We start from the raw sequence: 8,865 nt of genomic DNA, 5'->3' as shown, positions 1-8,865 counted from the left end.
CAATAACTGCAGTCAGTATTTCTTTATACAGACTTCAATATTGCAACGTTCTATCTTGATTTTCTGGTCTCCTTAGTTCCTCATTCCATATAACATACTTCCTTTTTCCGTAGCAGAACACAGCAACAGGAAGATATTCACTTAGCCTCAGTTACATAGCCATTCCAATCCCTATTTGAGCTTTCATTTTCCTGACTCCAGGCCCAGCCCACTGTGCACCAAGCTGCTTAACTGCCGAGATCGGTAACTGAAGGGACCCCAGAGGACCCCAGGTCAGGCTCCCTCAATTTGTAGATGTGAAAATGAAGGCCCATGGAGGACAAAGGGACTTCCAAAGGTCCCACAGGCAGTAAACCTCAGAGGCAGACTTTGAACACAGATCCTCTGACTCCGGGAGAACAAACCTTTCTCTTCCTGGTGGGATGAATTCTCTCCTCCTTTCTGACTGAGAAGGAGCCTAAAAGACTGTTTGTTATTCAGCAAAAACCAAGGTGAGTCACAGAGCCCTCAAAAGGAGGTCCCTGTCTAACCTCTGGGTGGGCTGGGAGAGCCCTTTTGTTGGAAGGGGCTTTGTTGGAAAGGGCTAGTGTTCGTTTTCACGGTGGTCACTCTTCTCTGGGCCGTAGCCCTGTCTCAGAAACTTGGGAAGTGCAGCTGAGTCAGTTGTTAATCAGCCCCTCTGACCACAAGGTCAAACAGAGTAGGGAAGCTGCAACCTGGGGGCTACATGTGGCCTTCTAGGTCCTTAGGTGTGGACTTTTGACTGAGTACAAGTATTACAGGACAAAATTTTTGCAAGTCCCTAGGAAAGTGAAACCCAAATGCCAGGATGCAATGAGAGTGTTCTCCCAGTCCACTTAGATCTCACCTCTCTCAGTGGTCACTGGATCCCAGACCAGGCCCAAAAACTGTTATAAAGAAGACCCCAGATTCAATTCTGAAGTTGGCGTCTCAAACGATTTATTCAAGAGGCTGAAGGGTCTCCCCCTTCTGTTCTCAAGAAGAGGACACAACTCTTCAGAAAGGAAAAGTACAAAAGTGAAAGTGAGATTTGTAGCTGCAACCCCCCCACCCCCTTTCTGGATCAGGATGAGTACTGATCCTTCCGGGTTATACCATCCCCTATATGCCCATTTTAGTTACTGAGTAGTTGCTACATTGCTGCTGACCAGGAGTTAACTCTGGCCAGTTTGAGCCAGTTTGCCTGGGGCCCCTGCCCCTAAGTTCGTGATTTCTGAGCTCCTTCCATACATTGCTGATAGGTCAAGCTTTTTTTTTACCTTTTCCCAGCAACTTTTGAGTTGTTACCAGATTGGGGCCCTATGGCTCCAACTGCGTGGAAACTGAACTTATATATATGTATAAATATGTACATATATATATATATATATATCTTACAATTCCCCCCTTTCTCCATTTTAATATAAATTCTGTTTCTACACTTCCTTTGGGCCCATGTTTTCCTCAAATCTCTTTAGCATGAGTTCACATTCTACACTATCACTATTAGCTTTGCTAGTTTTCTCCACTAAAATTTTTACTTGGCCTTCTCCAGAAATGTAGACTTGCCCTAATTTCCTTCCAGTATCTTGCACAAGCCTAGTGATGAGCTGTATCATGTAAGGTAAGCAGATTGGAAAGATCAATCCTCTCAGAGCCAAAAGAAGGACCCTTAGCATTTGTTTCTGCCAGGTTCCACCAAACCATGACAACCAATAGGTGTTTAATGATGATATCCATGTTTGCACAGGGACATGAGCTAGTTTTCTGATTTCCTTAGTTATTTCTTTAACCACTTTCCCATTGTCATTAATTTTCAAGCAACAGTTTGACAGATTTAGTTTGCCACAGATTCTACCTTCTTCAGCCAAAAGATAATCTAGTACAAGCCTATGTTGTATTACTGCCTCCCTAGTCTGGGAAGCCTGGTTGGCCAGTAAATCTAGAGCCCTTGCTGTCTGATTTGTAATTACTTCTACCACAGCCTGTAAAAAACACCCAGTATGATAGGTTTATTCCTAGTAACAAAAAGAGAGTTACACAACATAGTCCTTGCCAGAGAGCAGAGTACCTCTGTCACTTGGGGGTCCTTCCAGAGGGTGATTTTTAGTCTCAAGATCTTGATGAGTCACCCTCCAGTCCTGAGGTTCCTTCATTGGTCCTTTTCCCTTAGTATAGTGAGTCCAACCTTTTTCAGCAGTCCATATTGCAGTTTCAGTGGTCATCAGAACTTGGTAGGGTCCTTCTCAGCTTGGAGTAAGCTCAACCTCCTTCCATACCTTGATCAGCCCCCAGTCCCTTGGTTTGAAGTGCTGAACAGTGAATTCAAGTGGCAGAGTTTGTGTCAATAGTCCTTTCCTCCTAAGTTCTGAAAGGGAGGATGACACTGACAGTATATAGTCCCTTAGGAATTTGTCTTTAGATTCAAACATAGGTAATTCTCCCCTCTCCCATTGGTAAGCCCATAAGGGGATAATCCTGTGTCTTTCCAAGGGGCAGTTCTTCTCCTTAACCAAGGAATGATTTGTTCTAAAATTACCTTGCTGACCCCTGAGGCTGTAGCTGAACTCAAAGGATAACCTTCCACCCAACCAAATGATCTACTATAACCAGCAAGTATTTTACCCTCCCGATCAGTGGCATTTCAGTGAAATCTACTTGAATAGTCTGGAACGGTCTCAGACTCGGGTTTTACCCCCTGGTAATAGACTTTCTCAATACCTTTCTGTTCACCTTTTGACATTTCACACACCTTTCGGTAATTTGTTTGGCTACTGTTTAAACTCCTATGCTCCCAAAATGTCTTACTATCATATTACACATAGCCTGAGTTCCCCAATGACTTCCTTTATGTAAAATCCCTAGTAATTCCCTTGTGATTTCTTTATTAATCATCTTTCTTCCATCAGGAAGTACTCACTAGCCTTCTCCCTCCCTTACCACCCCTAATTTTTCCAATTCCTCCTGTTCCTTTTCATTGAGCAAAGGAACAACTTTTGGAGTTCTGACCTGAGGTATGAGGATCAACATTTTGGTTCTGATTTTACTCAAAGATGCCCTTTATGGTTCTTTATCTGCCATTCTATTCCCTTTGCTATTAATTAATCCCCTCTCCTCCCAAATCTTCCCAAAAGTATGCACTACCCTATAGGCATACTCAGAGTCACTGTAGATTGTTCTCTCTTGCCCTTCTCGTGAGGGCCTGATTCAAGGCATATAGCTCACAAAGTTTAAGCTTACCACTGTTTTGGGAGAGCCCCTGATTCCACTACTTACCGTGCATCCCCATCTATTATCGCATAGCTATTTCTTCTCTTCCCTTCTATCAATCTGGAAGAGCCATCAACTAACAACCTTTTTTTCTACTTCAAAGGGAAAATCCCTGAGGTCAAGCTTCATTCTGGTTTGAAAATTTACTAAATCTAAGCAGTCATGTTCTAAATCATCCTGTGTAACTCCTTCTCCTTCTTCTCTTCTTGTAGGAACCAGCTTTTTGTCCATTCTCCTACAAAAGTGACCTTAACACAATTTTAAGTTAACATTCCTAAAGCTTTTATAGCCTTATCATTCTTACAAAAAATCAAAATTGGAACCTGGGACAGTTATCATGTTTAAGAAATTCACATCAGAAACCAGTTTCTCATACTTTACATTAATCCATTATTAATTTCCTCACCAGGAGGATGATATTTCACTAAGGAAATAACAACAGGTTCTAGTACATACATAAATACACTAAGTAATCAATTTTCAACACAGGACATATAAAATCATAAACTTTTAGTCATGCCATGCTTCTTTGATGGCATTTACAAAATGAACCACAAGCCACTCTTCTTGTAACATTACTGATTGTAGCAGAACTTTAGACAAGCATGATATTAACCAAATAACAAAATAACATTCTCACAAGCCCTTAACTTACTTGTCTCCATACTACTGCCAAGAATTAAAAAGACCCTAACTTATAAAGGAACACACACACACATACATATACTACCAACAGATACCAAGTCTAACTAGCTAGTTGTTGTTTGGGCTAAATTCCTAGACCCGAGGGCTCAGTCTTATAATGCCCTAAGAAGTTCCATAATCAATTATTTTAATAGATTTGTTACTGTACTTACAAAACCTTCTGATTATAGAAATTTGCCACTAAGAGATTAAGGACTTAACTTACAGTAAGTTCCTGTCAACTCCAGGCAGAAGTTGTGTCAAACTGCAAACTTCTTTGAGCCAGGGTTAAAGTCTGCCAGGTTTCAGTTGAGGAATCAAGTCAAGAGAGTCCCACCTCAGCACATGCGGAGCAGTTGCCTTCCCATAAATCATACCTGCAGTTCATACTTGTACCTCACAAGGCTCCTGGCATCATGTATCAGTGGCTCAGACAGCCTTCCTTGATATTTCATACCTGGAGTTAGACTCAGAAAAACAGTCAGTCAACTGACATTAAGTCTTTGAATAGCAAGTTCCAATAATCAGTTTAAGACATGACTACAATTTCACATTGCTTAAGGAACATCTTTAAAGTGAGCCTTAAGTAGTTTGCATGTATTTCCATCCTTGTTCATAAAATCTTCTCATTAAGATCATAAGTCATTGCTCTAACACATTTGCATCAGTTTCCCAAGTTTTTCTATTCTCCTCTAACTATGCTTGATCTGAAAGAATGAGATACGCTTAAAGAATTGAACCATATAAATATGATACGTTGTTTTAGACCATGGAATGAATTCAAATCCAAACAGCCACATTTATCTTTTCCTATCAATGAGACTTACACTGAAATTCTTTCCCCAAACTGCTCAGATTTAGTTTCAGTAATTAATTACACCATTTGTGTTAATACCCAATAGCTCTTTGAAACCAAATAGCTTTGAAACATTAAAGGACCTTATTCCACATACTCATTAACTATAAATCCCAGCCTTAGTTTATGGGATAATGATTGCATTTGTATCTTTTTTTCATTTTCCCTTTATCTAGTTATCCCCATTAATATTTAGAAAGAATGTTATCTTTCACATGACTATACAAGAGTACCAATTTACCCAATTATTTGAAAACAGCAAGATTTTGCACATTTGCACTAATCAGATTTTCCATTTCTCCCCATAAAACCGTCTAGGTCTTTAGGTACCGCCACTTCATTTCACAATAGTAACAAACTCCCACAGAAACTTCTCCTTTATCACTAACTACTTGTTTTGATTACAGAGACTGTCACCAAAAGAAAAAAAAACCCAGCATCACAGCCTTCCACAGGCAGAATGGCATTTTCCCCAGAGGGTGGGTTCTTTTACATCAAATTGCAAAGTCCCTTTAATGGAAACTTTACCAAGAATCTCATATTAAATTCTAATGTTAAAATCTGTCCTGAGCCAGTTACTAAAGATCATTTGCAAACTCTCAGCTAATCAAGTTCCTTGTTTAGGAACTTCAAAGGAGTCCCATCTTTCTTTTCGTTTATATCAAATGCCTTAGTCAAATTCTAAGATTTTGGTACTGCCTTTTTAATCCTGGCCACTACTAACTCTCTCAAGTCCTGCACATGTTGTCAGTGGGCTTGATTATTATGGTCCCACCCTGGATCTATGTTGGGGTATTTAACTTCAGCAGGCAGAACACCCTGGGCTAGAGGGTGTCTTCTTTCCCAGCCTTCCATTTCTGCCCTCCTAATCATCCCTTGTTCTTCCCCCATGAAGAGGATATAAAGGATTGACATTAACTCCATCCAAGTGTAGATGTTAGGTCCTAAAAACTTGTCTAATTGCTTGGACAGTTCCACTGGGTCCTCCACTAGAGATTTCATCTCCTTCTTAAAATTTCTCACTTCAGTAGTGCTTAGTGGAGCATTCACAAATCGTGTCCCTCCCCCTGTGCCTCCCATGGGCACCTCCTTGAGTACAAACATATTTGATGTTCCAGGAATGTCAGTGGCCCCTGACTCACAAAATGGGAAGTTACATACATCTTTTTTTTGAGTGTGTTTGTTTCTTTATTTAATATTTTTAGTTTTCAACATTGATTTCCACAAGATTTTGAGTTACAAATTTTCTCTCCCTTTCTACCCTCCCCACACCCCAAGATGGCATATATTCTGATTGCCCCTTTCCCCAGGCTGCTGCCCCTTCTGTCACCCACTCCCCCTGCCCCATCCCCTTCCCCCTCACTTTCTTGTAGGGCAAGATAGATTTCTATACCCCATTGCCTGTATATCTTATTTCCCAGTTGCATGTAAAAGAACAACTTTTTTGAGCATTTGTTTTTAGAACTTTGAGTTCCAAAATTTTCTCCCTTCTTCCCTCCCCACCCACCCTCCTTGAGAAGGCAAGCAATTCAACATAGGCCATCCATGTATCATTATGTAAAACACTTCCATAACAGTCATGTTGTGAAAGATGAACTATATTTCCCTCCATCCTATCCTGTCCCCCTTTATTCAATGTCTTCCCTTTGACCTTGTCCCTTTTCAAAAGTGTTTGCTTTTGATTACCTCCTCCCCTGATCTGCCCTCCCTTCTATCGTACATCCTTTTTTGATTTGATCCAATTTCCTTCTTAACCTAGAATATAACCTGTCCTCTGCCTCCTTTTCCTCTATTTCTCCAGGGTTTAAAGTGTCTAATTCAGCAACAGCAGCGGAAGAAAGAGGGACAGGAAGTGCAGGAAGTGGGGAGGGGAGAGGGGGTAGCAGAGCCATTAAGCAAAGGTACTGAGAAATAAGTTAGTAGAAGTCAGAGATCCTTTTATTCAGCATGCTGCGTAGTCTTTTTCTTCCTATTTTCCTTATTATTCACATATTTGGTTAATAATTTCTTTGTCCAATCATCTTTTTATCTTTTTCTCTGGGACCCACAGTCCCAATTTGCTAGCATACTCCCCCAGCAGGCTAATTTGGGGTATTTCTGGAAGGGGCTCCTCAAGTCCCTTCCCCTCCTTAGGCACCTTTACCTTTGAATTCTTCCCTCCCATCTCTAAGTCAAGTCTATTAACTGAGACTCAGCTAACCCAGACCAATTGACTCCCAGAGATAAGGGACCCTGGATCAACAAAGGCTGTACTTTCTTGATTTTTATAAGCCCCTAGGAAAGTGAAACCCAAATGTCAGGACCCTTGAAATCAACAGAAGCGATCTCCCAGACAACTTAGATCTCACCTCTCTAGGTGGTCACTGGATCCCAGACCAGGCCCAAAAACTGTTATAAAGAAGACCTCAGACTCAATTCTGAAGTTGGCGTCTCAAGCGATTTATTCAAGAGGCAGAAGCGTCTTGCCCCTTTTAGTTCTCGAGAAGAGGACACAACTCTTCAGAAAGGAAGAGTGTGCCCTGTACTGAAGTGAGAGTGAGATTTGAAACTGCAACCCTCCCCACCCCCTTCTGGATCAGGGTGGGTCCTGATCCTTCCGGGTTACACCATTCCCTATATGCCCATTTTAGTTACCAAGCAGGTGCTACACTGATGCTGACCAGGAGTTAACTCTGGCCAATTTGAGCCAGTTTGCCTGGAGCCCCTGCCCCAAGTTTGTGGTTTCTGAGCTCCTTCCATACATTGCTGATTGGTCAAGTTTTTTTTTTATCTTTTCTCAGCAACTTTGAGTTGTCACAAGGTTGGGGCCCTATGGCAGTGGGGAATGGCCTTGGCCAGGTCTGTCTCCTACACTTGGGTCCCATCCCCCTTGTCCCTTGGGTTGCTGCCCATTCTTTCCCTTCCTGGACACCAGGTGCATTTGTGGCAAAGTATGCCCAGGGAAATGATTGGGACTGGGTTCTTGCTAAGAAGTTTGAGTTGATATCTTATTAAAGCCCTGAGTCCAGTGGCTGATTGTTAAGGTGGAAGGACATAGATGGAGGCTTGTGGCCCAGTGTTGGGTAGGAGTCACCCACAGGATGACCCCTAGAATCCTAGGAGTGAGGGTGTGAGGTGGGCCCCAAGGTATTGTTACAGACTTATTTTAAGTAAGTTCTTACTGATGTTTGGGTTCCACACAGCCTAGATTTCCTCTCTGTGTGTTCTCCTTTTAGAGGCAGCCCGTCTAACAAAGAATTTTAAAAGGAGAAAGAGGAAGAGGAAGAAGGGTAGAAAACAAAACAACCTCTGAAAAAACTAACGTTCTATGCAGTGTCCCATATCCATAGACTCAGAGATCTGAAACAATGTTTGTTTGTGTGTGTGTGTGTGAGAGAGAGAGTGAGTGAGAGAGAGTGAGAGAGTGAGAGAGAGAGTGAGGGAGAGAGACAGACAGAGAGAGAGAGAGAGAGAGGGAGAGAGTCAGAGGAAGGAGGTTTCTTCTCATATTTCTTCTTTGAAGATAGACTTTTTATTTTAATTTACCTACCTCTAGTTTTGTTTTTGGGCCCGTAATTTGTTCTTTATTTCCTGTGGTCTCCATAACAGCCTTATCAGTTGGGACTGAAGGTCTGGTTGTCTCCATTTTGCAGATGAGAAAGCAGCAGCAGGGAGATGCTGACTCTGTCTGGGTCCCACAGCTCATAAGGGAGCAATTCCCATTTGAACTTGGGTCTTCCTGGCTCCAAGCCCAGCAGGCTCTGCACCAAGCTGCTTCAATGCCTAGATCTATAACTGAAAGGGGCCTCAGAGGACATCTGGTCCAGCTCCCTCAGTTTGTAGAGATATGAGTTAAGTCCGATGGAGAGTAAAGGGACTTCTAATGGTCCCACAGGCAGTAAGCATCAGAGGCAGGATTTGACTCCAAAGCCAGTTTATTTCTACTAGAACAAATTGCTTCATAGTATTATTTAACAGGTGAGAATGTTAAGATTCAGAGAAGGAAGGGTCTCATCCAAGGTCACACAGCTTTGCCAGAGTCACACCTCAAACTCTGGACTCCAAGTGTGGTGTTC

The 8,865-nt window shown here is 42.0% G+C and overlaps 1 protein-coding gene across 1 annotated transcript in view; it reads left to right on the top strand.

The window, feature by feature from the left end:
• Positions 1–290: 290 nt before the first annotated feature.
• The window catches only part of LOC118835829 (myelin-oligodendrocyte glycoprotein-like), a 49,948-nt gene continuing 41,373 nt past the window's right edge, over positions 291–8,865 (top strand). Inside the window, exon 1 of the mRNA XM_036743111.1 lies at positions 291–491. The gene's annotated coding sequence lies outside the window, so the exon portion shown is untranslated. The remainder of the gene's footprint in view (positions 492–8,865) is intronic.

The sequence above is a fragment of the Trichosurus vulpecula genome, chromosome 2, assembly GCF_011100635.1.
Source record: "Trichosurus vulpecula isolate mTriVul1 chromosome 2, mTriVul1.pri, whole genome shotgun sequence".
NCBI lineage: Eukaryota > Metazoa > Chordata > Mammalia > Diprotodontia > Phalangeridae > Trichosurus > Trichosurus vulpecula.
The sequence above is the reverse complement of the archived record's forward strand: the minus strand, read 5'-3'. Positions and strand labels throughout refer to the sequence as shown.